At 49.2% G+C, this 25,475-nt stretch overlaps 1 protein-coding gene across 2 annotated transcripts in view; it reads right to left on the reverse strand.

The window, feature by feature from the left end:
* Positions 1 to 25,475, reverse strand: part of LOC119437199 (syntaxin-6-like) — a 65,578-nt gene that overhangs the window by 28,831 nt on the left and 11,272 nt on the right. The gene's annotated exons all lie outside the window — the stretch shown is intronic.

A 25,475-nucleotide genomic window follows, 5' to 3' on the forward strand; every position in this document is an offset into this window, starting at 1 on the left:
CTCTGACAGTAGGCAGTTGCTAATGCTGTGAATGCTGTTTCACATCTGGTTTAACACACAAGCAATTTTCATACCAATCTTCTTGGAAAAAGTGCAAGCATTAGAATCGGTTAAATAATAACTGCTGATTGTAGCCGCCATTTTTTCTTAAAATTTGCAGAAGCCAGGCTGGATATCGCCGTTTTCGGAGAGAGACAATGTGTATTTGATGCAGTCACTGTCCTCTGGCACCACAAAGACGGATGCTCCAACTGTTGGAGTTATGATTGGGGGGTCACGGGTCATCATTGAGGCAAGGTGCATGCGTGCTGACCAGCCAAGGTCGAATTATACAGTGAAGCATTTTATTAAAAAAAACAATTGAGGAGGCTTTGCATTAGCGACAGGTCTTGTAATGCTGCACTACAGCGAGCAAAGGTTTCTGGAAAAACTGATACGATTAGGCTGTATCACTAGATTGTCGGTTGGAAGATGACTATAGCTACGCACTTATGTGCAGTGCCCTGGGAATCCACCTTGTTTCTTTAGATGAATTGTCGGCTGCAAATAAACTTTAGTTGCGAGTAGCACCAGTCCTGTGTCTTTCTTTTTGAAATTTTATCGCCTACACTGTTTAATCTAGTCATGCGACGACTGGCTGTGCGTCTACGACAGGTTCACGGCGTCCATTTCACTATTTATGCGGACGACGTGACACTGTGGACGGAACCTGGCGGCCCTCTAAAAACAACAGAAATAGCAACCAAGGCAATGCAGCATGCGTTCGACACATTGACTGATTACTTGAAAGGAACAGGCATGCAGCTGTCTCCGGAAAAAAAAAAGTACATCCTCCCCGGTGGCACGGTGCAAGAAAAGGAAAAAGTCGAACTGTACCTAGCTGGCCAGAAGCTTGAGAGAGCTCCGCAACACCACGTCAAGATACTCGGCATTCTAATTCACGAGGACGGCGGAGCGGCTACCTGGCTCAAAGAACTAGAACCTACGTGGAAGAAACTTCTGCACTTGGTGAAACGCATATCGCAGAAACGCGGTAGAGCTGGCACCGATACCACTCGGACTTTGACGTCGGCAGTGCTTCCGTCGAGGGCTTGTTACGGTGCGGTACGCTTTGACCTCACCAAAGCACAATACAACAAGCTCGAAAGGATGCACCGGGAGTGTCTTCGAGTGATCACGGGTCTTCCCCGCCACGTGCGAGTGGCAGACCTGCACCAGTACGCGAGACTTCCTCCACTCAGGGACATTAATATAGAACGCAAGGAGGGACATGACCGCCGTCGACATTACACATGCTCTGGACAGCAGCTCTTAGAGTTAGATGGAGAACGCTTGTCAAACAAGGTGGAAGTGCTTCCGGCTGTTGCTCCTTGGGATGACGTGCAGGTTCGAGTCACGAAGCCTGTCACACGCCGGCAGACGAAAGAGTACCACAGCGCTTATCGATTCAAACTTGCAGAACGGGCTGACTTGAAAGAATATGCCATTTTCACAGATGCGGCCTGGGATCCTACTACATCCAGAGCGGCGCTGGCAGTCGTTAGTGGTGAGCAGCAAGACATCTGGATTCACCAACACCAGCAAGAACCGACCATTAAGGCACTTGAACTGCAGGCCATCCTATTTGCCATAGAGAAGCTGAAGGAAAAGGCGGGAAATATTACGGAAGACCACAGGGGCAAAGAGTTGGCAATATTCACCGAATCTTTAGATGCCCTAAAGGCGCTCACGGTGACGCCCAGAGTAGGCACGTGGCGCATGATATTAAGGTCGCATGCGCATCCCTTCATCGGGATTACGGCATGAGTGTGCGAGTGGACTGGGTCCCGGGGCACTCGGGCAGCATCGGCAACGGTGCGGCCCACAGTGCAGCGAGCGAGCTGTTATTTTCCCGCTCATCTCCCCTGGGCCCAGTCCCTCTCACTCCTGTGCGTCTGGATCCGGAGGAGGAGCGCGAGCGACTTGAAGTGCAAGCTAAACAGGAGCTGAAGGCGAAGTTACCGCACAATGCCCACCCTTTGCCCAAGGGGCTTCCTCGGGGCGCGCAAGTCCTGCTGCATAAGGCCAGGACGGGCGCAGCACTCACCGAAGACGTCCTGGCTAAGTGGCGCGCATACGCCGCTTCAAGGAAGACGCGAGGCCATCAGAGGCAACGTTTGGAAAATGAGGAGGAGGAAGAGACGGAGGTGAACGTCATGTCAACATCAGTGACTTGCAGTACGTGTGACATCGGTGCTCGACCGACAATCAGACATCTATTGTGGGACTGTCCCAGTCTCGCGGCAGTAAGAGACAAACACAAGGGACGCGGCATTACCTCACTGGAGGCATGCACCACGCCGCCCCCTCAGGCCGATGCCCTACGGACTATCAACTCCTTATGGGAGTTTGTGCACGAGGCTGGCGTGACCAGCAGGTTATGAATGTAGTGTTTTTTTTTTCCTTGTGAACCCCGCCATTGACCCTTACCCCTACTTAGGCCATTCTTTTCATTAAAGTTCTCCCCCATTCTCTCTTTCTTTTCATCTCCATTAAAAGTGTGTGCTTACATAAACCTGAAAACATCTATGAGCCACGTAGATACAATCACATCCAATAATCACAGTTCTGTTTGTTATTGCACCCCACATTAGTCAATGTAGTGTAAGGTCCAGCAAAAATTCTGTATGTCAAGCATCAAGACATCAATCGTAGTGCTGTGAAGTACAGCATAGTACTTCAGAGCATCACGGGTCGTTTTCACAGAATGCCTAAGCTGTGCTGTAAAGCCCACAGTGAAACTTCATTCAAGAAGCACACAGGCATGCAAATTTTGGCTGTGTTTTCTTTCTTAACCCGTCCAGGCACCAATTAGTTCCGTCCATCGAAAATTTAGTTTTATGGCCTTTCTTGCACCTTCAGAATCATGAAAATAGTACAGCTGCAGAAGAAATTAGGAATTTTCAATTCTTCAGTGAGTTTTGGAAAGTTTACAGAATGCGGACTCTTTACAGAAACATCAGAGATGAGAATATCAATTATATCATGTTTAGCATACACGGAAAGCACCTATCCAGAGACTTGAAAGGTATACCTCATGTAAAACAGTGTGAAAACAACGAAAGAAGCAAACCCGCTACATGAAGACTAACTGACACCAAGGGCCAACATCCAGCCATCCTTCCAACCAACCTTCCAATTTATTTTACTAAAACAATTTACACGTACTATTCAAACTTGCAGCAAAGGTCCAATCAAAAAGCCTTCAAGTTGTTTGCGGCACAGTTTACATATAATTTTAATCAGTTCCTTTGATTTTGATGCATTATCCTTGGATGCACAATTGTGCATATAGTGCCTGAAGGGGTTAAGTTGCTGTGTAAGCAATCACTGATTATCCATCTCAATGCACAATCCAGTGAGTTAGAAAAGGGGCCAACAGTCACTGAAACCCAGGAACGCACAGGAGAATGAGAAGTTTTCATCCTACAAGACCTTTTATTCTTTCTTACATTTTTTTTTAATGTCATGAACATGAACACAATTACTAAACTGGCTGCCCCTATAATTAGTTCCTCTGTGTTTTCCTTTGTTTCAATGGCTAGTGAACTATTTTATAGATCAATTCATTCAACAAACTTGCCTCAATTTTCTTAATGCAGAGCCTAATAATATTGAACATTTTAACAATGGTGCTAAATCGAGCAGGTCGCATCACGAGGCGGGCATAAGCAATATCTGTTTATTGCCATCGCACTAAACAAATACAAAGAACAGGCCAGCCGGCTAACACCGATAAATATATATACTTTCTGTACACCGATAGGTGGCGCTCCCCATGGCCAGGGTCCATAACACTGCTTAACTACAGTAAAAGCTCGATGATACGAATCTCACGGGGTCACGAAAAATATTCGTATTAGCCGAAATTCGTATCATCGAAACACAATTAAAACTACTGTCGAATCTCGATAATTCAAACTCGAAGGGGCCCGAAAATTTGTTCGATCGAATTAAAAGGACGTATTTTTGAAGTATTCGTGCACCATAGCACGATGCACGAACGGTGCGAGTCGTGATATATCGCGGCGCGCAAGCGCATAGCAAGCGCGGGCCACGAAACTGCCCACGCCGGCTAACGGTCGCTTCCCGATAACGACAGAAAACGAAGCTTCAGGGAGCGAGCGGGCGGCGCCGGCACATGGGTGCGCGCGGAGACCGTCGAAGGTGAGGGAGGAGGGCGGCAGGGAAGCGGATTTGGCCGCGTCAACTCCGCCGCTTCGGTGGCTCCCCTCGCCCTCCCTCTCAACGCCCTCGTAGCTCTCTCACCTTCGACTCCGTACGCACATCTCCGTGCGCCCCCGCCGCCGTGCTGGCGTCAGCTTATTTTAGCCGCCCCCTGAAGTTTCGTTTTCTGCCGTTATCGGGAAGCGAGCGTTTGCGGGCGTGGCAGTTTCGTTGGCCCGACTGTGCCTCCGCCGCTGCTTCCCTCTGCGCTGCTGCCGCAGCGTGCAAGGTCAACATGTGACTAGAAAATAGAGGAGAAGGGTTCACTGCCATTTTATCCGCGTGGCTGAGACGTCGGCACTAATGTGTGCTAGAATACGGTTGTCTAGAACACTCTAGTCGGCACGTACACGCTTGTTCCGATGCGATGCAGAAACGGCGACCTTGTAATTTGAGAGAGAAGGAAATTTCCGCTGCGGGTTCCTTCCCCCCCCCGTTCCTTCGCGCGCGGCATTGAGGGGTCTCTCCTGAGCTTTTGCTCTATGGCGGTGTCGGAGCAATGCCGGTCGGAGGCGCTGCCGCGTGATTTGGGGCGCTGCTAAGAGCATTGTCGGTGCGTGGTATGTTCGAAATAAGCGTGTTCGAATTCGCTTGCTTCGCGTTGACGTTGAACGAAAGCACGTTTTTCATGATAGTCTCGCTGTGCAACAATTGTGCTCAGTGTTGACGTTGCGAGGCCTAGCTCCTTAGCCAACTCCGTCCGCTTCCTCTTGGGATCCTCATCGACCTTTCGAAGAATGTCTAATTTCTCTTTAAAGGAGAGTGCTTTCCGCTTGCGAGACATAGCTCGCTGCGACTAGGCAAAATGGCGCAAACACGAAGAACGCGGCCCGAAGCGCAGCAGCCACTCCATCTGACGGCTCGCAGAAAAGGAGGAAAAGTACAAAAGCACCAAAAGCGCCACCGCTTCAAACTCTTCGCGCCCAGTCGCGGAGTCCGCGCTGTCCGGCGCCGCGCCTCCGCAACCAAAAGAGAAGGAGAGAAAGCGCGTGACTGCGCGCTGTTCTCTTTCGCGGCCGTTGGTGGGGTGGCGTTTATTCGTATCAACCGACGCAGGCTGAAAATCGATTCGTAACAACCGTTCTCTAGCACGTTGCAAAGTAATGGGGCTCGGCCGGGACCACAGAAAAATTCGTATCATCCGGAAATTTGTATTAGCCGTGATCGTATCATCGAGCTTTTACTATATTCTGCTGAACTTAGCAGATGGCATTTCAGCACACAACATATGGCATTTCTTCACAACGTGATTCCCTCTTAATGTTCCATGTCCGCACCACACAGGCGCTTTTCAATGGCTCTCTATCTGCTGGCCTTCAAGGCTCCACAATGCCATCAAACTCAGAGGAGGTGCATAATTACTGCACAGGACAGCCAATGACTCACTAAGGTGATTCAATGATTTTACACAAAGCAGCATGCCCACCATCACCAATGACAATACCGTCCACCCAAGAACAATCAGCACTGTGTAACTCAAACGCCGGAAAACATTCCTCGCGGATACAAAGTGGCTTCGATGTTGACAAATATAGTAGTAGATGTATCTGGAGCCAATGTTTTGGCAGGGAGACTAGTCTTCATCAGATCTCCTTGCAGAAATGTTGGCTCCAGCGACATCCCTTGTTCGGCCACTGTTGACCACTTCAAGTCCCAATCTCCCTATGAACCTTTGTGTTGTTTTGAATTCTGTGTCAACAGAATTTTAAACTTTTAGATGCGTTTGCACCCGTGATATTTTTCCCTAATTGCTTTTTCACTTAAGATTTCCCTTGAGTGCTCTGACAACAATCAGGCTGCTGGCTGCAGTACAGTACAAGGAAGATAGTTAATTGCAATTATCTTTCTTCATATGCTTTCTTTATGGTGTATTCACGTGAGCATGGTGCAGAAGAGAGTATGTGCCATCACCAATAAGATGGCTTTTCGACAATTCGGTATGACTCAATAGACCTGCAAGATCTTGGAAATTTGTTGTGCACATTTAACCACTGATCTGTTAAACTACTGGCTCAGTGGCCTCACTCAAACGCATAACTCAAACATAACCCAGCACAACCAGCAGCAGTGCGCCTTTTGTTTTCTCAGAATTCTAGCTACCCATTAGCAAAGCAGCTATTCTACCTTTTCTATTTCCTCATACAACCATCATGCAAGTTGCACTAATCAATTCCTTTGTCCTTTTTTTAAGCTCATTCTTACATCACACAATTTTAAAATTTCCTATTGCTGCAGTTGCTGGCAAAGTCAATGAAGTTTTCAAGCAGTCAAGAAGAGTCCCAAGAGTGTAATGCAGTTATACTGAAATAATGACACCTTGTTGTACTTTATAATGCCCTCACAGACACATCCAAAAGGTAGGAGGTTTGGATGCTATTTGATTTTTGAACCAGAGGAGGTGATGCAAAAGATGTGGCCAATGGATCTGTAAGGACCACTCTAATTTATTCACGTGCACCTAGTCACAACAACCACAGCCATCAGATGATAGCCAAATAAACAGTTTGCTTCAAATGATGCATGCCATCTGGAGTAGCATAATACAGTGGAACCACGATATAACAAACCTGTACTTTCAGCGAAAAACTTCAATAAATGACGAATTTTGTTAATTCGAGGTGTTAAAGCTTGAACACTAAAAATCGTTTAACACGTTTCCAGAACATTCCTTGTGGATAGTATCTTGTCAGTAATCACTTATAGACAAAACACAAGAAGGTCAGGGCATAATACAGTCAAACCTCGTTAATACGTACCCGCTTAATGTGTAAGTCCGGTTTAAACGTAGTCGCGAAGATTCCCCCACCCGGTCCCCATTGAACCCCATGTATTGGCTGACCGCTTAAGCCGTAGTCGCTTGTTGCATTACATACGGTTAGTACGTACCATTTTCTTTGTTTTTATATGTTCACGGGCAGAAAATCGCCAAAATTTCAGTGGCGACGACAGGAGTTGCCGATCGAAGCGCGCAAAAGCATGGCCTTCGAGATTGGTAAACTACAATTGTCAGCGTAGTGACGTCACAACATGGCCACGTCGACGTATTTTTTGTTCGTACGGTTGTTGCCGATCAAAGGGCGCAAAAGCGTGGCCTTCGAGATTAGCTTCTGGTAGCCCGCAGGAGCTGAGGGTAGGGGAATTCGCTGTCACTTTGGAATCCAATCCAAGCATCGTAACGGCTCAAACGCCACGTTTCTTTATTCTTTTCTTTCATTCTCCCGTGTCCACCAGTGCTAACGGCAGTGGTGGTGTGCTTTTGCGTAGTGTTGTGTGCTTTTACAACATTCTTTTGCGCGGCGTGTCCTTCTTTTTTTTGCATTGTTTGGTGCGCGTATTGTGCGATTTAATTTGCACGTGAAGACTGTTATGCCGTATCACGTTTTGAGTGTAAAGGAAAAACTGGAAATCATTCGCACCATTGAAAATGGAGCGAAGAAATCTGCGGTAGCCCGTGAGAAGAACTTGCCTCTGACGACTGTGTGCGGAATATGGAACGCTCGCGAAAAGTTGCGGGGCGGCTCAGGCAGCAATCTGAAGAGGTGCCGCATCAGAGACTGCTTTTCCCGAAGTAGAAAAGGCCCTGCTGCTTTGGTTGAAGAAGGCGCGTAGCATGAACCTGCCAGTCAGTGGACCCCTTCTGGCTGAGAAAGCGCTAACTTTCGCAGCTCAGCTGAATTGCACCGGTTTTGCCTGCAGCAACGGCTGGTTGTCGAGATTTAAAGCTCGCTACAGCATAGTAGGGGAAAGCTGTTTGCGGTGAGGCTGCTGCAGCGGACAAAGAAGGCGCTGATGAGTGGCAGCACAACGAATTGCAGGAAGCCTTGGCAGCCTACGATGCCGCCGACATTTTCAATTTTGATGAGTCGGCACTTTTCTACTGCCTGCTTCCGGACAGGACATTGGCATTTAAGAATGAAAAGTGCACCGGCGGGAAACATGCCAAAAATCGGGTATCGGTCGCTTTCGGCGTCAACATGACCGGTAGTGAGAAGCTGCCACTGATGGTGATCGGCAGGTACGGAAAACCGCGTTGCTTCAAAGGCGCCCGTTTGCCATCCGATGTCATTTACAAGCACAACAAAAAGGCGTGGATGACTGCTCAGCTGTTCGAGGAGTATGTGCGCCAGCTGGACCGCCGTTTTGCTGCCAAGAAAAGGAATGTCCTGATCGTTCTCGACAATGCGTCGGCGCATGTCGATTTGGACAACCTGACGGCAATTAAGCTGCTCTTTTTGCCCCCGAACACGACAGCGCTCGCCCAGCCCCTCGATCAGGGCATCATCCGCTCAGTGAAGCAGACGTACCGCAAAAATCTGCTACGGAGGATGTTGCTCGTTATGGATAGCGGCAAAACGTACACCATAGACCTACTGGGCGCTGTACACCTACTCGCGCACTCATGGAGGGAGGTCCAGCCGGCAACAATACAGAATTGTTTCGCGCGAGCGCAATTCAAAATACTTGAAGGCGACGACGACGCGGACGGTGAAGACGCCGAGGACTGCGAGAACCTTTTGGTTGAAGTGCTCGAGCGGCAAGGTGCAGCAGATGAGGAGGTGAACTTCGGCACCTTCCGAGATGTCAACGGCGACGTGACCACCTCCCCGGACTTTTCAGACAGCGACATTGTTGCTGCCGTCGCACCTCGTCCAGCTTCAAGCGAAAGTGAGGAGGACAGCGATGTCGAAGTGGACGACGGCCCTTCACTATCCGACGCGGCGCGTGCTGTGGCAGTGATGCGAGCGTTCGCAGAGAAGCGAGGCCTAATGGACAAACTGGCTGCTGGACTTGCTGACTTCGAAGATGCCGTCGTCGCGGCGAGGCCACCACGGCGGCAAGTGAAAATAACTGACTTTTTGCTGCCTGCCAGTGAATAAAGCTAGCGTGCCTGTGTGTGCGTGAGAGTGTGTTTGTGGGGATCGTGGCGTTCTTTTCTGGCTGGTAAGTAGCCGCTAAACCGGCACTGACGGTTAATTCGTACATCGCTTAGTGCGTACCCAAACGTCATTCCCGGCCAACTACGTATTAACGAGGTTTGACTGTAGCGTGGTTATGGGAGTCCACGTGCACAGATTGCGCCGAGAGCAAGAAAAATGTCGAAGTTTCGCTAAAAAACCGGAGCATTGATGGCGATAGCAAAGAGACAACTACCCAAAGTAAGGTTCGTAGTGTTATCGGTTCCACACGTGCTCAGGCAAAGATATCGCTCAATAACCAAGAACACTTGCTGTCGCAACGCAAGCGAATGCTTCGCACTGTGCCTCAGAAACTTGAGATTATGCGACCGCCAACACTAGAAGCACGGGAACGAAATGTACTGTCGGCCAGAAAAGTAAACGAACCACGGCTCCTGTGGCCGGAGTGGCTGCCTGGCCACAACGGGGCGGTGCTGTTTTGCTCCGCGCGCTTGGGTCGAGAGTGCCATGGGCGACGTTAAGCTTCTCCCTCACTCTCGCGCTGCGTCTTGTCACGCTTGATAAAATGCCTAGTGCGTCGTCTAGTTGCTCTGCTGCTGGCGGTCGCGATGAAAGGGACCGTGCATAGCCAGTATTCAACACATGGCGCTGTCGCGCGCAGTAGCTGACGGCCGCAGGGAATCAAACACCGGCGCTATGAAGGAACAAAGACCTGCTCTGTTGCTTTTTTATTTATTTTTTGCCTATATTGACCTAACCTTTCATACTAGTGTCTGTTGCCTATGTCCCTTGCTGCTCGAGTTTACGCAACATTGCGCAAGGCGCCGCAGCGGCGGCTGACGCACGCTCCTTCACGCCTGCGGGATAAAGGCACGTTCACGTTAGCGGCGTGGTGACTTGCCGTGCACCCTTTGACGTTCTCAGACTGACGTGCGCGGGTGGTTGCGCTCGCACCAGTCAAGGCTTCCTTGCCGTGCAGAGAATGAATGCAAGATCCATTTTTGCAACGTTCTCCGGCTGCCACAAACCGACGTGACCACCAGCGACGCATGAATGGTGGCCGTAACTAGGTCAGCTTGCCCCCCGCGGCGCCGGCGCCGTCCGCATTTCGCTCCGTGGCTTTCTCCGTGAGCGCTCGCTACATCGTTAAGAAGATTCCAATAGGGAGATTACTGGAAACTGTACGCGATTACAGGTTTCTCTACGACAAGACGAAGCCAGAATACAAGGACACGGAATTTAAAACCAGTCGATGGGGACGTGTTGACGTCTAGAGATGCGTTCAAAATCTTGCCGTCCCACCTTCGTGCAGCGAGGTTAGATTAGATAGTGTCACGTGTTTTGCACACCGGCGAAACTTGACGTGCAATTTGAACACCTCCCTGTGGCCGTCGGCTACTGCGCGACAGCACCACGTGTTGAATACCGGCAATGCCCGGTTCCTTTCATCGCGCCCACCAGCAGCAGAGCAACCGGACGACGCACTAGACATTTTATCAAGCGTCACAAGACAGTGTGAGAGTGAGGGAGAAGCTAAACGTCACCCACGGCACTCTCAACCCAAGCGCGTGGAGCAAAACAGCAGCAGCCCTGTTGTGGCCAGGCAGCCGCTCCGGCCGCTGGAGCTGTGGTCCGTTTACTTTTCTGGCCGATAGTACTACATCAAGGCACCAACCCATCTCAGTTCATCCTGTGCACTTGCCAAAGAATAACTCCAAGATGCGGCGTGTGGCCCCCATATGGACAGCCGTGCGCAGCTGCAGCAAGGGTAGAGGAGAGGAGACGCGCGTGTTAGGAGGAGAGGGCTGACAGGTGTGCAACTCCTGCATCCCCACCTCCCCCCTCTAAGTGCGTGCTTGATCATGTTACCGTGAGCTCACCTCTTTTCTCACCACCCTTGCGCTGAAAGAATCGTCAGCTCTCGCATTTCTACAAGCGCGCTGAGCTCCCACGCGCCCCGCGGCCTCTACAAGTTTTTCACACGACAAATGGCGCAGCAGTGTTTCCTGCATACTGCGTCCCGGTGTGCATGCTTCGACGACATTTTTGCCACTCGAACTTTTCTACCAGTAGGATGCTTGCAATTAACTTTTTAATAGTTTTTTTGCTAGTTTTACCAGCCATACAGGCTACAAGTACATGCTTGAAATGCCCGAAAACTTCGTTGAATCGAAACTGTGTCACGAAATTACTTTGTTAAATTGCAAATAGAAGATTTTCAATGGAACTAAAATCGGGAAATGAAAACAGCTCGCTACATCGTGAATTTCGTTAAATCAAGGTTCGTTGTATCGAGGTTTGACTGTATTCGCCATCACCCACCTCCTCCTCCAGGATGTGTACACACTTCATCAGCTACTGCTAAGGGAGCATTAAGGTAGCTAAAGTGGTCACATCATTATGTTTCACACTACACATCGCCTACGTATGTCAAAGATTGCATTGATGCACTTGCTATGCTTATTTGTCGACCAATTCAGGTCAACAACATGTCGAATGCATTTTTCATGAATGTGACACTCGACAACGATAGCAGTGGCAGCTCCACTGCCACTATTAACAAAGCAAGTCTGGCATCACTTTACACAAACCCTAGCACCATACCAAAAAGCTGTCAGACAACGCACAATCAAAAATTTGGCAAGCTAGTGTTGATTCAGGATTAAGGGTAGTGCAAACAAACTGACAGAGAAGAGATCTGACAAGATAAGCACTGTCCTGTGTGATCACCTCACTCTGTCCATGTCCACACTGTATTTAATCACAAGGTTCGTTCATTTCGCTTGTACCACCGTGAACCAGTTGATGGCGGAACATGAGAAATTAAGAAATTGTGAAGCTCTAGTTCAGTGATGCAGGCACAATGCAACACTTGAAACGAATGCCGAGGTGCAGATGTGGTGCAGATGCTTGTCTGCCTGAAGTTAGCAGTCCGTGCAAGTTTGAGAGACGGGTTCCAAACCACTGATATGGGGTTGATAGCTAGACGAGTTGGTATGAATCCGTTGTTACAAACTGTGCAACAAGACGGTACACAAGGTAAGAAAAGGAACAGAAGAGCGCAGTCTTACAACTGAGTTCATTGGTGCGACTGTGGGTGCGAGCCAGATTTCATGAACGCAGTAGTTCATTCAAAAGAGAGGTTCGTAGGGCGAAGGATCATCGAAGCATTCCATACCAAGAGGAAGGGATAGGGGTGTGTTTGCCACCCTTCAATTAATCTTTCAGACAAGGAATATGTTTATTTATACTCCATGTGCAACACAAGAATGTGAATCATGCTGTTGTTTACGTACACCTGTATCTCTGTAGCCGTGATACTAACAGGACACACTGGTTGAACACTATATAAGGTTTTTTAGTATTTTCAATAAACTCAGTTATAAGTCTGCGCTCGTCTGTTCCTTTTCTTACCTTGTGTGCCGTCATGTCGTGCAGTTTATACCAACACAGGTATGGTCAGCTTTTCAGGTATTTGGTGCTTAAACGGGCCCCAGAAACACTTTTCGAACACAGTAAGAAAATGTTGCCGTTCCGTAGACAAGGTTCCTGTGAACACGTGAACCAAGTATTATTGTGTTGCATGCAGCTGAGAATTTACAATCTCGTGTCAAATACAGTAAAAAATCGCTTGCTATCTCCTTCACAAGGTCGTCAGCAGCTACCACGCAAGCAGCCAAGCAGGCTCAACCAATTTTGGCACACTTCGTGATCGAGAGAACATTCTCGGTTATACTATTAATGCTAATTTTGTGTTAAATAAATAAAAATTATACATGAGGTGTGTTCAAAAAGTATCCAACCTTTGGTCAGTAGAAATACATTTATTGATTAGGAGGTAGAAAACCCTCATCCCCTTCAATGTAGTCTCCTTGATAATGCACACACTTCTCCCAGCACTCCCGCCATTGTTGGAAACACTACTGGAATGCGTCTTTCAGAATGATGATCAGCCGGGTCATCGAATTCCGCATGATGTCTTCTCTTGACTCAAATCTGGTTCCTTTGAGCAGCATTTTCGGCTTGGGAAATAGCCAAAAGTCACACGGAGCCATATCAGGGGAGTAGGGAGCCTGACGAACCACAGGAATGTTTGTTTCACAAAGAAAGTCTGATGTGCAGAATGGGCAGCTGCATTATCATGATGGAGCTGCGAAGTTTTTGCTGCCCATAGATCCGGTCGTTCGTGCCGCACAGCATCACGAAGGCAACGAAGGACCTCCTGGTAGTACAGTAAAAGCTCGTTAATTCAAATTCCACGAGGATGCTACGAAAATTGAAATTATACAAAATTCGAGCTAATGAAAGCCAGAGTAAAAATCGCCGCCCAAGCACTCTGTACAAATGGCTAACCAGCAAAGCTGATACGTGCGGGCCCAGTGTTTATCACTGGGTTAATCCCGACGGTACATTAAAGTCTTTCTTAATTACTGGTTATGTCTTTGTGCATCTTAATGAGGTTACACACACGTTCGGCTGCGACGGAGAAAACGACGTCACTGACGGTATGCCCGCAGTCTGCCGTTGTCGCATTGCCACTTGCGACTCTTCAAAATGAAATTCCTTAAAAATTAAATGTGTCCGTCACGTAAGACAATGAATGGCTCATACCCCCTTAAGCAATGGCTCATGCCCCCATAAACGCGGCCTCCCCATTACGACACCAGAAGAGAAGTGAAATTTTACGCTGGAATGATGAGTGCAACAGAGCCAGCTATGGAAGATGACAACAATGAACACGGAAGCAGTGGCGCATTCGCGCAGTAGCGCCGACGGGCACCAACGAGCCAGCTGTGGAAGACGTCAATGCTCGAGCCATTGCTGATGATGATAGTTTCTGCGGATGATAGACTGACGAAGCGGCTAACCATATACAGCTTCGCTGTAAAAATCGCTTGGTTAAGGCACGCGTACAGTCCGACGTAGCGTGAGCGCGCGTGCACACCAACACACACGTTACGTCACGTTGGCGAGAAGAACAGCGTCTATAGTTCAACACACTGGCGCAGCCAACGTAACCGGACGCGGTCAACGCAATCCGACGTCGAGATAGCTCTTGCTCCATCCGCGTGTTGGTCGCCCCAACTGCGCCGACCCACAATGCATTGCGTGAAGAAGAAAGGTGCCCACGCCGCTTCGCCAACGGTAGCAGACAGCCATTCACCCATCGCCTGTGATCGTGGTTTTAAGAAAGATGGGGTTACTCTTTGCATTGTGCAGCAGGTTCTGTGCGATTTCCAGATGGAGTTGCTTCTGCTCCATTGTTAGCAGTTTCGGTACTAATTTCGTGGACGCCCAAATCCTTGGTCAAAATTGAATGTACCGATCCAATGCTTACCCTTCTCTCGTTCGCAAGTTCTCAGACTGTGATGCGACGGTCCTCCATGACCAAAGTCTGCAGCTGCTCAATGACACTCTCATTTCAGCTTGTTGAGAATCTGCCTGAACGCAGTTCGCTGTTCACTGATGTGCGGCTATCTTTGAAGCAGTTGTACCCCTCCATCGGTGACGTGCTCATGGCATCGTCCCTAACAGCCTGTTGAATCTTGCGAATGGTTTCCACTTGGGTATCACCAAGCTTTTGGCAAAATTTGATGCAATATCACTGCTCATGTTGTTCCCTCATTTTACAGCTTACTGGAATCCGACAAGCGCTCACTACACGTGCTCACTCATAGGCCGACTGCCAGCAAATGACACATTCTGCAGGTGGAAAAAAAGTCACAGTTTCGCCCTAAGGGCGAAGCAATGAATGTGATAGCAACACAGCAATGTCATACGAAGTAAGGTGAGCGGCCTTGGTAGCAATATGAATTGTAGTAAACATGAGCTGATTAAGTAAGCAGGTGTGCTGCGGCGTAAGTAGACCGACATGAAGAGAGACTCGATGACCACGAGAAGGCGCGTGTGAAATGGTGGTGTTGATGAGAAGCGCTTACCGTGGGCAGCGCGTGCAAAGGGACACACCTGTAGTGCTGCACTGCCGATCTGGGCAGCATTGCATGTGTAGCGTGCGTTGGAAAATGTGGCCCGACTATTACTAACTGAATGAACAAGCGTGGTGTGAGCGCGCACAAACAAACATGAATAGATCACACTGAATGACTGCAGCCAACGACTGTCAAAACGCTGGCAGCGCAACGTACCTTCGCCCGCGCTGAGCGGGCGAAGGTACGTGCCGTCTATCGCTTCAACGGAAACTGAGCAGCGAATGCACGGCGCATAAAGGTCAGAGCCGTGTGGAGATAAGAGACGGTGCGGTCGAACGAACGACGAGCGCGGTTGTTGGCAGCGTAGAAGTGCCCCCCCCCCCCCCCGCTCCCTCCGGCGCTCGCTTCCCGCTTCCTTGCTTGCGCGTGGGAGAGATAAGAGACTGTGCGGACGAGCAACGAGCGCGGTTGTTGGCAGAGAAGTGCCCCCCCCCCCTGCTCCCTCCGGCGCTGGCTTTCCGCTTCCTTGCTTGCGCGTGGGAGATTGAGTGCGTTTGCTCTCCGTGATAGCGCGCGTCCCCGCACGCTTCCGCTGGGGCATACGGCGCGCGGCGAAGATTTTATCTATACGGAACCTGACGGCGACGACGACGGCGACAGCAGAAATCCGGTTGAAGTGTCCATTTAATTGCTATCGCAATAAAATTCAAGCATGCACATAAATTTCCCCGCCACATCTCCACCGAAGGAAGCCTCCCGCACTTCATTGGTTTACGTGGGAAAGAAGGCTCGATACTTTTTGAACACACCTCATATGTCCACGATCTCAAAAAGACCTAAAAACTACACTCGAACCTTGTTAAACCGTACCTGCTCAAACCGTAGTTTCTTATTAAAACGTAGTTGAGACGAATCCCCGACTCGGCTACCCTTTAATTTAATGTGTTTAGCACCAGCTTAAACCGTAGCGGTATATCGTGTACTTGTTGGTTAATGCGTACTATTCACTTGTCGAATGCCCATCATACTCCTCAGTTGCAGTCTCGCACTCCTTCGGCCAACCGATTCTGCACAGAGCACGCCAAGTGCGAGCTAGGCGTTGCATGAGTACGCACGAATCTCCGTAGCCATTGCGGAGCCTAGCCTCCGAGCTGCGCCGCGCACAATCTTGGACTAGTAATCTTGGAGGCCACAGCAGAGCGACCTAGCAAGATCCCGTTGTCTGCAAGTGCTTTTGCGATATCCTGCGTGATGCTGTTGCCGGCGAGAGCAGTCAGAGCTGCCGCGGACATACACACATGTGCACAGTTGTTTTGTTCGCCAGCAGCACTGCACGTGTGCTGAACTTCGCAACAGTGATCTGCGGATGCGGTCTGATTGTGACAGGAGTGCACAATGTTGAACAGGCAAGTGAAGCATCGCGTGATGAGCATCAAAGAAAAACTGGAGATAATCAATGCCATCGAACGGTGAGCAAAAAGCCTGTGAAAGGAGAAACAGGAGAAAGGCCTGCCACTGAACACTATTTGTGGCATTTGGACAGTGCGAAAGACGGTGCTGAATGGTGCACTGACCAACTTCAAGCGTTGCCGTTTAAGGGGCTCAAGTTACCCAGACGTCGAGGAGGCTTTGGTGCATTGGCTGAAAAATGCGAGAGCAAAAAACTTGCCTGTGACCGGACCTCTTCTCCCCGAAAAGGCGCTGTGCTTCGCCACACAGATGGGCCATGACAGTTTTGTTTGCAGCAATGGCTGGCTCACTAGATTTAACACGCAATACAACTTGACCACAAAGGTTGTTTCCGGCAAAGGTGCAGTGGCAGACAGCTCAAAAGCCTGAGCCAGCGCAGAAGCCTGGGCCAGCGGCAAGCTGCAATATATCTTGTGAGAGTGTTCCCCAGAACACATATTCAACATGGACGAATCGGCACGTTTTTTTAAGATGTTGCCAAACCGAACTTTTAAAGGGGAATTGTGCACAGGCGGAAAACAAGCGAAGGATAGAATATTGGTTGCATTTGCAGCCAACATGGCAGTGACGGAAAAGTTGCCACTCCTCATTATTGGCAAGGCTGCGAAGCCGAGATGCTTCAAGGGTGGTCGAATTCCGTCAGGCGTGTTCTATCGCAACAACACCAAAGCCTGGATTCCCTCGAAGCTATTTGAGGAGTATGTGCACCTACTTGCCCGTCGCTTTACTGCGAGCGGAAGAAATATTGTTATGGTGATTGATAACGCACCGGCTCACGTGGAACTGGAGAACCTTTCTGCTGTGAAGCTGGTGTTCCTGGCAGCAAACACAACCTCCCTTTCATAGCCCTTGGACCAAGGAAGCACTTGGTCTGTCAAACACTCCGCAAAACATGCTGCGCAGGATGCTTCTTGCAATGGAAAGTGGCAAGACTTACAACATCGACATGCTGGGCGCGATCCATTTGCTGGCGTATTCCTGGCAGCACGTAAAAGCCGCAACTGTGAAGAACTGTTTTGCACGTGCACAGTTCGTTGTGCCCGCCCAAGAAATTAACTCAAGCGAAGTGGATGCGGATGAAGAAACGGCTGACGACAGCGAGTGTGAGGCGCTGCTTGCAGATATTTTGCAGCGACAAGGTGGTGGCGACAGAGTGCCGTTTTTGGCATTTTGCGATGTAGACAATGATGTCAAAACTAATGAAGATTTGTGCCGACAGTGACATTGTCAAAGGGCCCCTAAACCACCCTGAGGTTGAAATTTAGTTGTGGTGTTGCAGTTGTGCACGAGTCTACAACGAACACGTAGCCGCGAGAATTTTTCGAAATGGTGCCGTAATGGCGGAGTTATACACGTTTGATGATCGAAAAATGGCCCTCGATCATTTCGCTTTTTTCTTCGCTACTCTCTTCATCAGCTGGTCTCCCCTCCTTGCCGAGTGCTTCTCGAAAGGTCACGCGACATACGTCATCGCCAATGCGCTTCTCAAAACACTGCCTACTTCGGTTAAGGCACGTCCACGCTAGAAGCACATATACCGATGGCCAACCAGCCGCCAGTGCCATAGAACGTCTGCTGCGTGAGAGGTGTCCAAAGTAGATGGCAGTTCGGCCAGCACCCCACCCGCTGCACGATCAATGGGTCAATAGACGACCGCGAAGCTGCGCGCCTCCGCCACCAGCAACGAAAACATTGGCTGCAGCTCAGCTGCAGTGCACGATTACCGCCGGGAGACGACGGGCTCGGCTGTGCTCGCATCACAGCCAACGGCGCCGCTAATATCAGCGTATTTTTCTTCTTTGTGTACAATTACTGCGAAGAGCGATAACAAGGATAAGAAAATATTGCGGCTTGTGAGCGTTGGTACTTCATTTCGAAGCGCCGTCCGTTTTAGCTTTGAAGGGAACCAGAAAAGGCCTAGCGACGATATCGGCACCGTCGAGCGATCAGCGGCGGTGAGGCTGCCGCGCAACTGAGTCCCGGTCTCATCCTTTCTACTTACGGCAAGGAAATCTCGCCGTTTGCGAGCAAAAACCGCTGTCGAACGGCGGCCCGCGAATGGCAAACGGCGTGCGACGAGTTACCGTGCCGGTAACGTGGACTCAGCGCTTCTTGGCTACCCGCTGTTGCTGCGGTGCCAGCACGTGTTATGCGAAGCGTACCGCTATAGACTCTGTTGCGCACACGTCTGGAAAGGTCAACACTGTCGCACTCTGTTCGCGCAGCTAATCAGACCGCTAAGCACGACTGTGTTGGAACGTGAGCAATTTGGCACTTGCGTTGTGGGCTGTAATTACTGATTCGCAAAGGCGCACAAACGAGCAACACGACGAGGAAGAGCAGAAAGCGCGCGTACCTGCTAGCAGACTAACCGTAAGTCGTAGGTTCTTATTCAACCAATGGACATCGTTTCCGCAGTTGACATCACCAGATTCCCCCTGCTGACATCGTGACGACCGCTGGGGATACCGGAAAGGCGAGGGCAGGAGGACGGCATTGTTTATTTCTTGGCGCGCCCGCGGCGCGTAGAGCTGGAGCGTTTGGCATCGTTGATCGTGACGGCATTCTGAACTCGATGCGCATGTTTACTTGAAATGTTCAAAAAATATCTGAGGTGGTTTAGGGGCCCTTTAACTCTCTCAGTACCAAGTTATCCAGCGCAAGCAACGGTGAGGATAACGACAAGGCTGAGCTGGAAGATGTGCCGTCAGTTGCAGAAGCAGCGCAAGCACTGAATTTGATGAGCCTGTTTGCTGAAAAGAGAGGGTTAATGAACACATTGGCCTTCCACTTGGATGGCTTCAAAACTGCAGTTGTCGCTGCGAGGCCGCCGAAGCGGTAAACGAAAGTGATGGATTTTCTGCGGCCTATTTCCACAAAATAAAGAAGTTTCTTGGAAGGATAACACGTTTCATTCCACAGGGAGGTAAGTGCATATTTCTTACTTTCGGTTAAGCCGTAGTGCCTCTTAGCACGTACTTTCTTCACGTCCCCGTCAGGTACGGTTTAACGAGATTCCACTGTATTTTGTCTTTGCACTTCCGGTCTACAAATGACAGTTGCGCGTACCTGCACCTGCTGCGCGTGGCCTCGGAGATCGCATTGTTGTGCTGCGTAGCATTAATACTGCGGCCGTGACAAGCCCTCTGGCCGCTGACAACTGCATGATCGGATTGGTCAGTGTGGATGACATAGCTCCAGAGGCGTGGCGATGCAAGGCAGCCAGAGCATCCACCTCGCGTCAAGAGAGTGACGCTCACGCCTGAACCGGAAGTAGCCTCATGAAGAAAAAAAAGACGAAAATGCCCAACTTCTGGGCGGGGCCTTGCCATCCCCCTGTGTAGCTTCCAGCGCACTAGTGGAAATGAAAGGAGAGAAAGCTGCGCATCAGTATGATAACTACCTCTAACTCCGCTAATACTTGAAGGATTCGAAAAACTTTGCGGCAGGAGATTTATGAGGCGACGTAGTTTAATAGTGAGGCCTTTTTATGATTAGTTAAAAAAGTGTTTTAGGGCCCCTTTAAAACAGCATAAAACACCAAAAGATACCGTAGGGACATGCATAAAAGCCTGGAAATGCAAGGTCATTTCTGCCAATGACAGAAGTAGGAGTAAATGCATGCTATCTGTTTTGTTAACGGATTACAATTCTTACACCATATACAATCAGATAGCATACCGTATTTATTTAAATCTAGGCTGATAGTTATTCTTTTAAATAATCATATACCAAACTCTAGGATCGGCTTAGATACGAAAATTTTAAAAAACGCACAAGTTTTTAATTGAAATTAATAAATGTGGTGCATAGCTTGCGCCATCTAGTAAAGTCAGTATCGCAGCCACTACTAGCCGTGCCAGTAGCCAACTGAAGTGCACGAGCAACGTCGCCATTTTGACCTGGGGCCGTATTCTGTAACGCTTCGGTTTTCGAAGAATTCAGTTTGGCAGTGACATCATCTTTTGGCGGTCCACTGATGTAATTAGAATGTGAGGAAGGACAGAGGCCAATCGGTGCACAGTTTTTTTTTTTTCTGGAAATGAACGTCGCAAACCAAGCAACAATATAGCAAATTAGGAACGCTTTTTCATAAAAAATTAATTGCCTCCTGAATGCTTCGCCTGCCATCTGAAACATCTTTTCGATGTCGAGATAGTCGTCTCTCAAGGATGCTCGCTAAAAGCCCGAACGCAAGTGCCACAGGGATCACCATCGCCGTCATTTTGCTAGGAACGCCAATCTTGCCCGTGCACACGGCATGCACGGGGTCTGCACACAGCACACGGCGCCTTCGAATTACATCGAAGCACCTTGCAACACTTCGCTTCGTAGCAGATGCCAATTCAGTTTCCGCATGATTGACATGTGCGTGATGTCATCATAATATGTGTGCACGCACCGAGGTGATGGTGTCACCCAGGTGGTGACCAATCGATCGCTGCTTGCAAAGCGAATTCTTCGAAAACCGAAGCGCTACAGAATATGGCCCCTGTATCGTACTGGTTCTTTATTTTATGTTGGTAGTACCGGTGTGCGGTGTGGCATTATCGTAATGGCACCAAGAAGGCGATGCCACTATAGTGCCGCCTTCAAACGGAAAAGTTGTGCTAGCCACAGAGGCATCGTCAAACGTTCAAGCCGGGCAGGACTTCGGCATCGATGAGAAAAATCTCCGTCGTTGGAGGGGGCAACGGGAGATGCTTTTTACATGCGTGGCAAGGAGGATGACATTTACCCAGGAACTTTGATCATGCGCTCCTTCAAAAAGTGCAGCATCTCCGTGGTACTGAATATAGTGCACAGATTGAAGATGACAGCGATGCAGGCTATGGAACAGCAGTAGCATGGACTAAATTTGTGAAGCCTTTGGTAGCAACGATGATGACGTAGAATGAGCTCGGCATGTTTATAATCAATAAATGCGGTTTTCATTTTGTGAAGGCTGTCCTCGCGTTTTTGTTCGGCCAACATTCGAGGTAAGTTTTTTTTTTTTTAGCTTCGGAATTGCGGGGGTTGGCTTAGAATCGGGGCCAAAATACGGTATTTCTAAAAGCAAAGCAAGCTATGGAACAGCAGTACCATGGACTAAATTTGTAAAGCCTTTGGTGGCATACATGTGAATGATTTTCTTGTTTTCTTTTCTCAATTTTACAGGGCAATAAAAACACAAGGAAAGCACCAGCTCTGACATATTGACAGAGCCATGTTGTTTGTTTGATCCAAAGTAGCATTGGTTTGATCAGCACAGACAGCTGAACTGCAGGCTATGGCAAAACACAATATGCTAGTGCGTGCGTACAAACGCATGTCAATAAACCCAGCATTGCATAGATAACAGACACGCGTGGGCGGGGTTTCAACACCGCTTATGCCCGCGTGCTGCGCTGCTGCTTCGCACCTTCTCGTCTGCAACAAGTCGGCACCGTCAGTAGAGAGGGTGTAGAAAAATCGTGAACCAGCCCTGCACCTTTTGAAACGAACGGCAGGGTTCAGAGGACACCATTGCAGCACCGCTGAAATGAACGGCAGGGTGCAGTACCTCGGTTAACTGGTTCAGATTCAGATGGTGCAAGTGAATCGAACGGACCTTTACGACATGGCACAGGCCACATGCAAGCTGAAATGATGTAGCCAATCTCAATAAACGAGACAAATTACTAAAGAGCCCAGTGTCTCAGCCAAGACAACGAATTTCAACCCAATGTCTTTCAGTTTCGAAATGTCAGTGATTAAGCTACCGGTAATCATTACGAGTGTGACATGTAGCCTGGTGTCATGCTACAAAATTACAGTAATCAATGCGTCTATTTCTGCTCATTCTCAAAGCACGCAATTTTATAACAAACTGCTTCAAGTCCAATGAATTTATCGCTGAGACACAGCCTTAAAAGAATATAAAATCAGCTTTAGCTCAAGGAACTTCATAATCTATTTAGGAGGCACAATTGGCAATATATATTCAGATGTGTGTAAAAGTACCAGACCCCTCAGTATTTTTCTGACTGCAATTGGGCATCACTTGAAACCGTTACTGTTAGTTCCTTTTTCAGTGCAGTCATACGCCTAAAGAACATCCTCGAGTAGAAATGATGGCATCTTTTCCAGCTTATCAAAATTCCGGTAAAAAATCGAAGAGTCCATCGCTTATGCATACAAGGGTACATGCAAATGAGGAGTGTCTGCATCAGTCACAATGACAGTGATGCATTTAGCTTACGTCAGCACTTTAAAGCGACATAGCATCATGGGGAGAGAGTTTATTCTAGGTTAGTCGGCAGCGACTTATGTATAAAGAAGGCCACACAAGACAGGAGAGAAGCAAATGGCAGTTGTCCCTTTTGCGTTTCTCTTTTCTAACCAATGTTGCTTTGCACTAACTTCATCATCATCCTGTTAATTCCACTACTGGACAAAGACCTCTCTAACAGATCTCCAGTTGTCTCCGACTTGCTTTCGCTGACTCCCCCTCTCCCCATTTACATATCTGCCTATTTCCTAATCATCGTTCCATCATATCCTGTGTTGCTTTCGATTGTGTTTCCTTTCCTTTGGCCGCTATTCTGCTATGCTTAACAGACCACCGGTTATTTGCTCTACAGATTGAACGACCTGCCAAGCTCCACTTCTTCCCCTTGTTCCAAACTAAATTAACATTTATACATGCTTGTGCTCCAATCCAAACCACTGTATATATCTCTCAACACAACACCCCCATTAAACTGAACCTTCTTCCTGAGAATGAACTCACTCTGCAGTCTGCTGATGCCACGTGGGTTTCTGCATAGTGATGTGCCATTTGTTTCAATATGCTGCTACATATAACTATTTCTTTAAGGGGGGACGCGGCTTTCGCATCGCGAAAAATGGCTAAAAAATCGATTTTTTGAAAATCACATTTTCAGTTTCTGTAACTCTTATTCTATCTGATTCCGAAATATCATCACTGAAAACCAAGTAGAAGTGCTCTAAAAAAATTGTTGTATCAGCCAAGGTGCCGAAAAATTCCGCGGAAATCGCGAAAAAACGCCGTTTTTCAAGCCACGATATCTTCGGAACGGCGCAACCGAGCGCCGCCATCTTGGTCTCGTTGGAAAGCGCAATTCTCCGTCTTCAAATCTGCCGCTTCAGCTATCTCCTCCATACAGAAACAAGCACACAAAAAGCAAATGATTGAAGGTCGTGCCGGAGCCACCGATTGGCCGCGCCCGCCACGTGACTCCAGCGCGGTTCGCCATTGGTTCGGTGCTCGCTCCGTGATGGCGTCGTCTGCTCCGCTTGTTGCGGTCTCCTCGCGAGCTCCGGACAGTTTCCGTAATTTCGACGAGTGTTAAAGCGGGCGCTACGTGGACATAGCAGTACTGTGGCCGATCCCGCTTTTTGTGGACGTCTCAGACCCGCGGCTAAGCATTCCGAGCATCGGTGACGCGGACTTCGCGACCGAGCTTCGGGCACGGAATGCTCGGACACTCGGCTAAGCCTCTCGCGCGTAGGCGTCTCCGACTCGGCGATGAAGCACATCGCGCGCGGACTTCTCGGATCCTTGCCTAAGCATTTCGTGCGTTGGCGCCTCCGACTGCGCGACTAAGCAAACCGAGCGTCGACTTCTCGAGCCCGCGGCTACGCATTTCGCGCGTCGGCACATCGCTCAACAAGTGTCGACTCCTCGGACCCGCGGCTACGCACTTCGCGCGTCGGCACCGCGAGCTCGACTCCTCGAAGCCGCGGCTAGGCATTTCGCGCGTCGGCACCTCGGACTGTGCGACTAAGCTAATCGAGGATCGACTCCTCGAGCCCGCGGCTAGGCATTTCGCGCGTCGGCACATCGCTCAGCGAGTGTCGACTCGGACCCGCGACTAGGCACAGCGCGTCGGCACCTCGAGCGTCGACTCCTCGAGCCCGCGGCTAGGCATTTCGCGTGTCGGCACATCGCTCATGGAGTGTCGACACCTCGAGCGTCTATTCCTCGGACCCGCGGCTAGGCATTTCGCGCGTCGGCACCTCGGACTGCGCGATTGAGCTTACCGAGCGTTTGGACCCGCGACCAGGCATTTCGCGCATCGGCACCTCGGACTGCGCGACTAAGCTCGTCGAGCGTCTATTCCGCGGACCCGCGACCAGGCATTTCGCACATCGGCACCACGGATCGACCCGCGACTTAGCACATCGCGCGCCGACTCTGTTATCGTAATGCCACGATATCTAGTAATAATACCTATCATACCACCCCTTCATAAAGAGAACCTCATCATGAGCTCTGTTCACTAGGCCACTTGGGCTGGCACAGACACCTGGCTGTAGAAGTGAGGCATGATACAAAAAGTACAGGCTGGAAAGCACCTAGCAGCTGCATTGCTGCCTATCAGTGGCTCTCCTAACCTCCATAGCCATTGTCAATGGAAGATGATTCAGAAGGCTGCTGAGAGCCTTCATTCAGTAACATGGTCGATTCTACCAAAAGAAAACAATGCCTCACTGACTGCACTATAGGCTGCTATCAATGAGGCAGTCTGCAGATACAACGCTAGAACTACTGTATATTTATGCCCACATAGTTCTGCACCTCACTTGGTTTGAAACCCAGGCACCATGCTCTTTGTAGAGCAGCAGTAAAGAATGCCATACAAACATGAAAAAGGCAGAACGAAGGCTCAGCAGACCAGATGCCACATGTCCAAGAAGCCCCACGTCACAAAACACATCAAAGATTACAACTTTGGTGCGTTTTAGAGAACTGAAAAGAAGGTGCAACTTTGAGAGCCGTTTTCTCAAAACTGTTTTTTTGCCTTTCTGCTCAGTTTCTGGAGCTGATTTCTTCGTTACCGTTTAGCCTATTTTGATTCTGTTTTTTTTGTCACGTTTCTTGGACTACAGTGCAGGTCGAGACAGTCTC

This window comes from Dermacentor silvarum, chromosome 1 (assembly GCF_013339745.2).
Source record: "Dermacentor silvarum isolate Dsil-2018 chromosome 1, BIME_Dsil_1.4, whole genome shotgun sequence".
Taxonomy (NCBI): Eukaryota; Metazoa; Arthropoda; class Arachnida; order Ixodida; family Ixodidae; genus Dermacentor; species Dermacentor silvarum.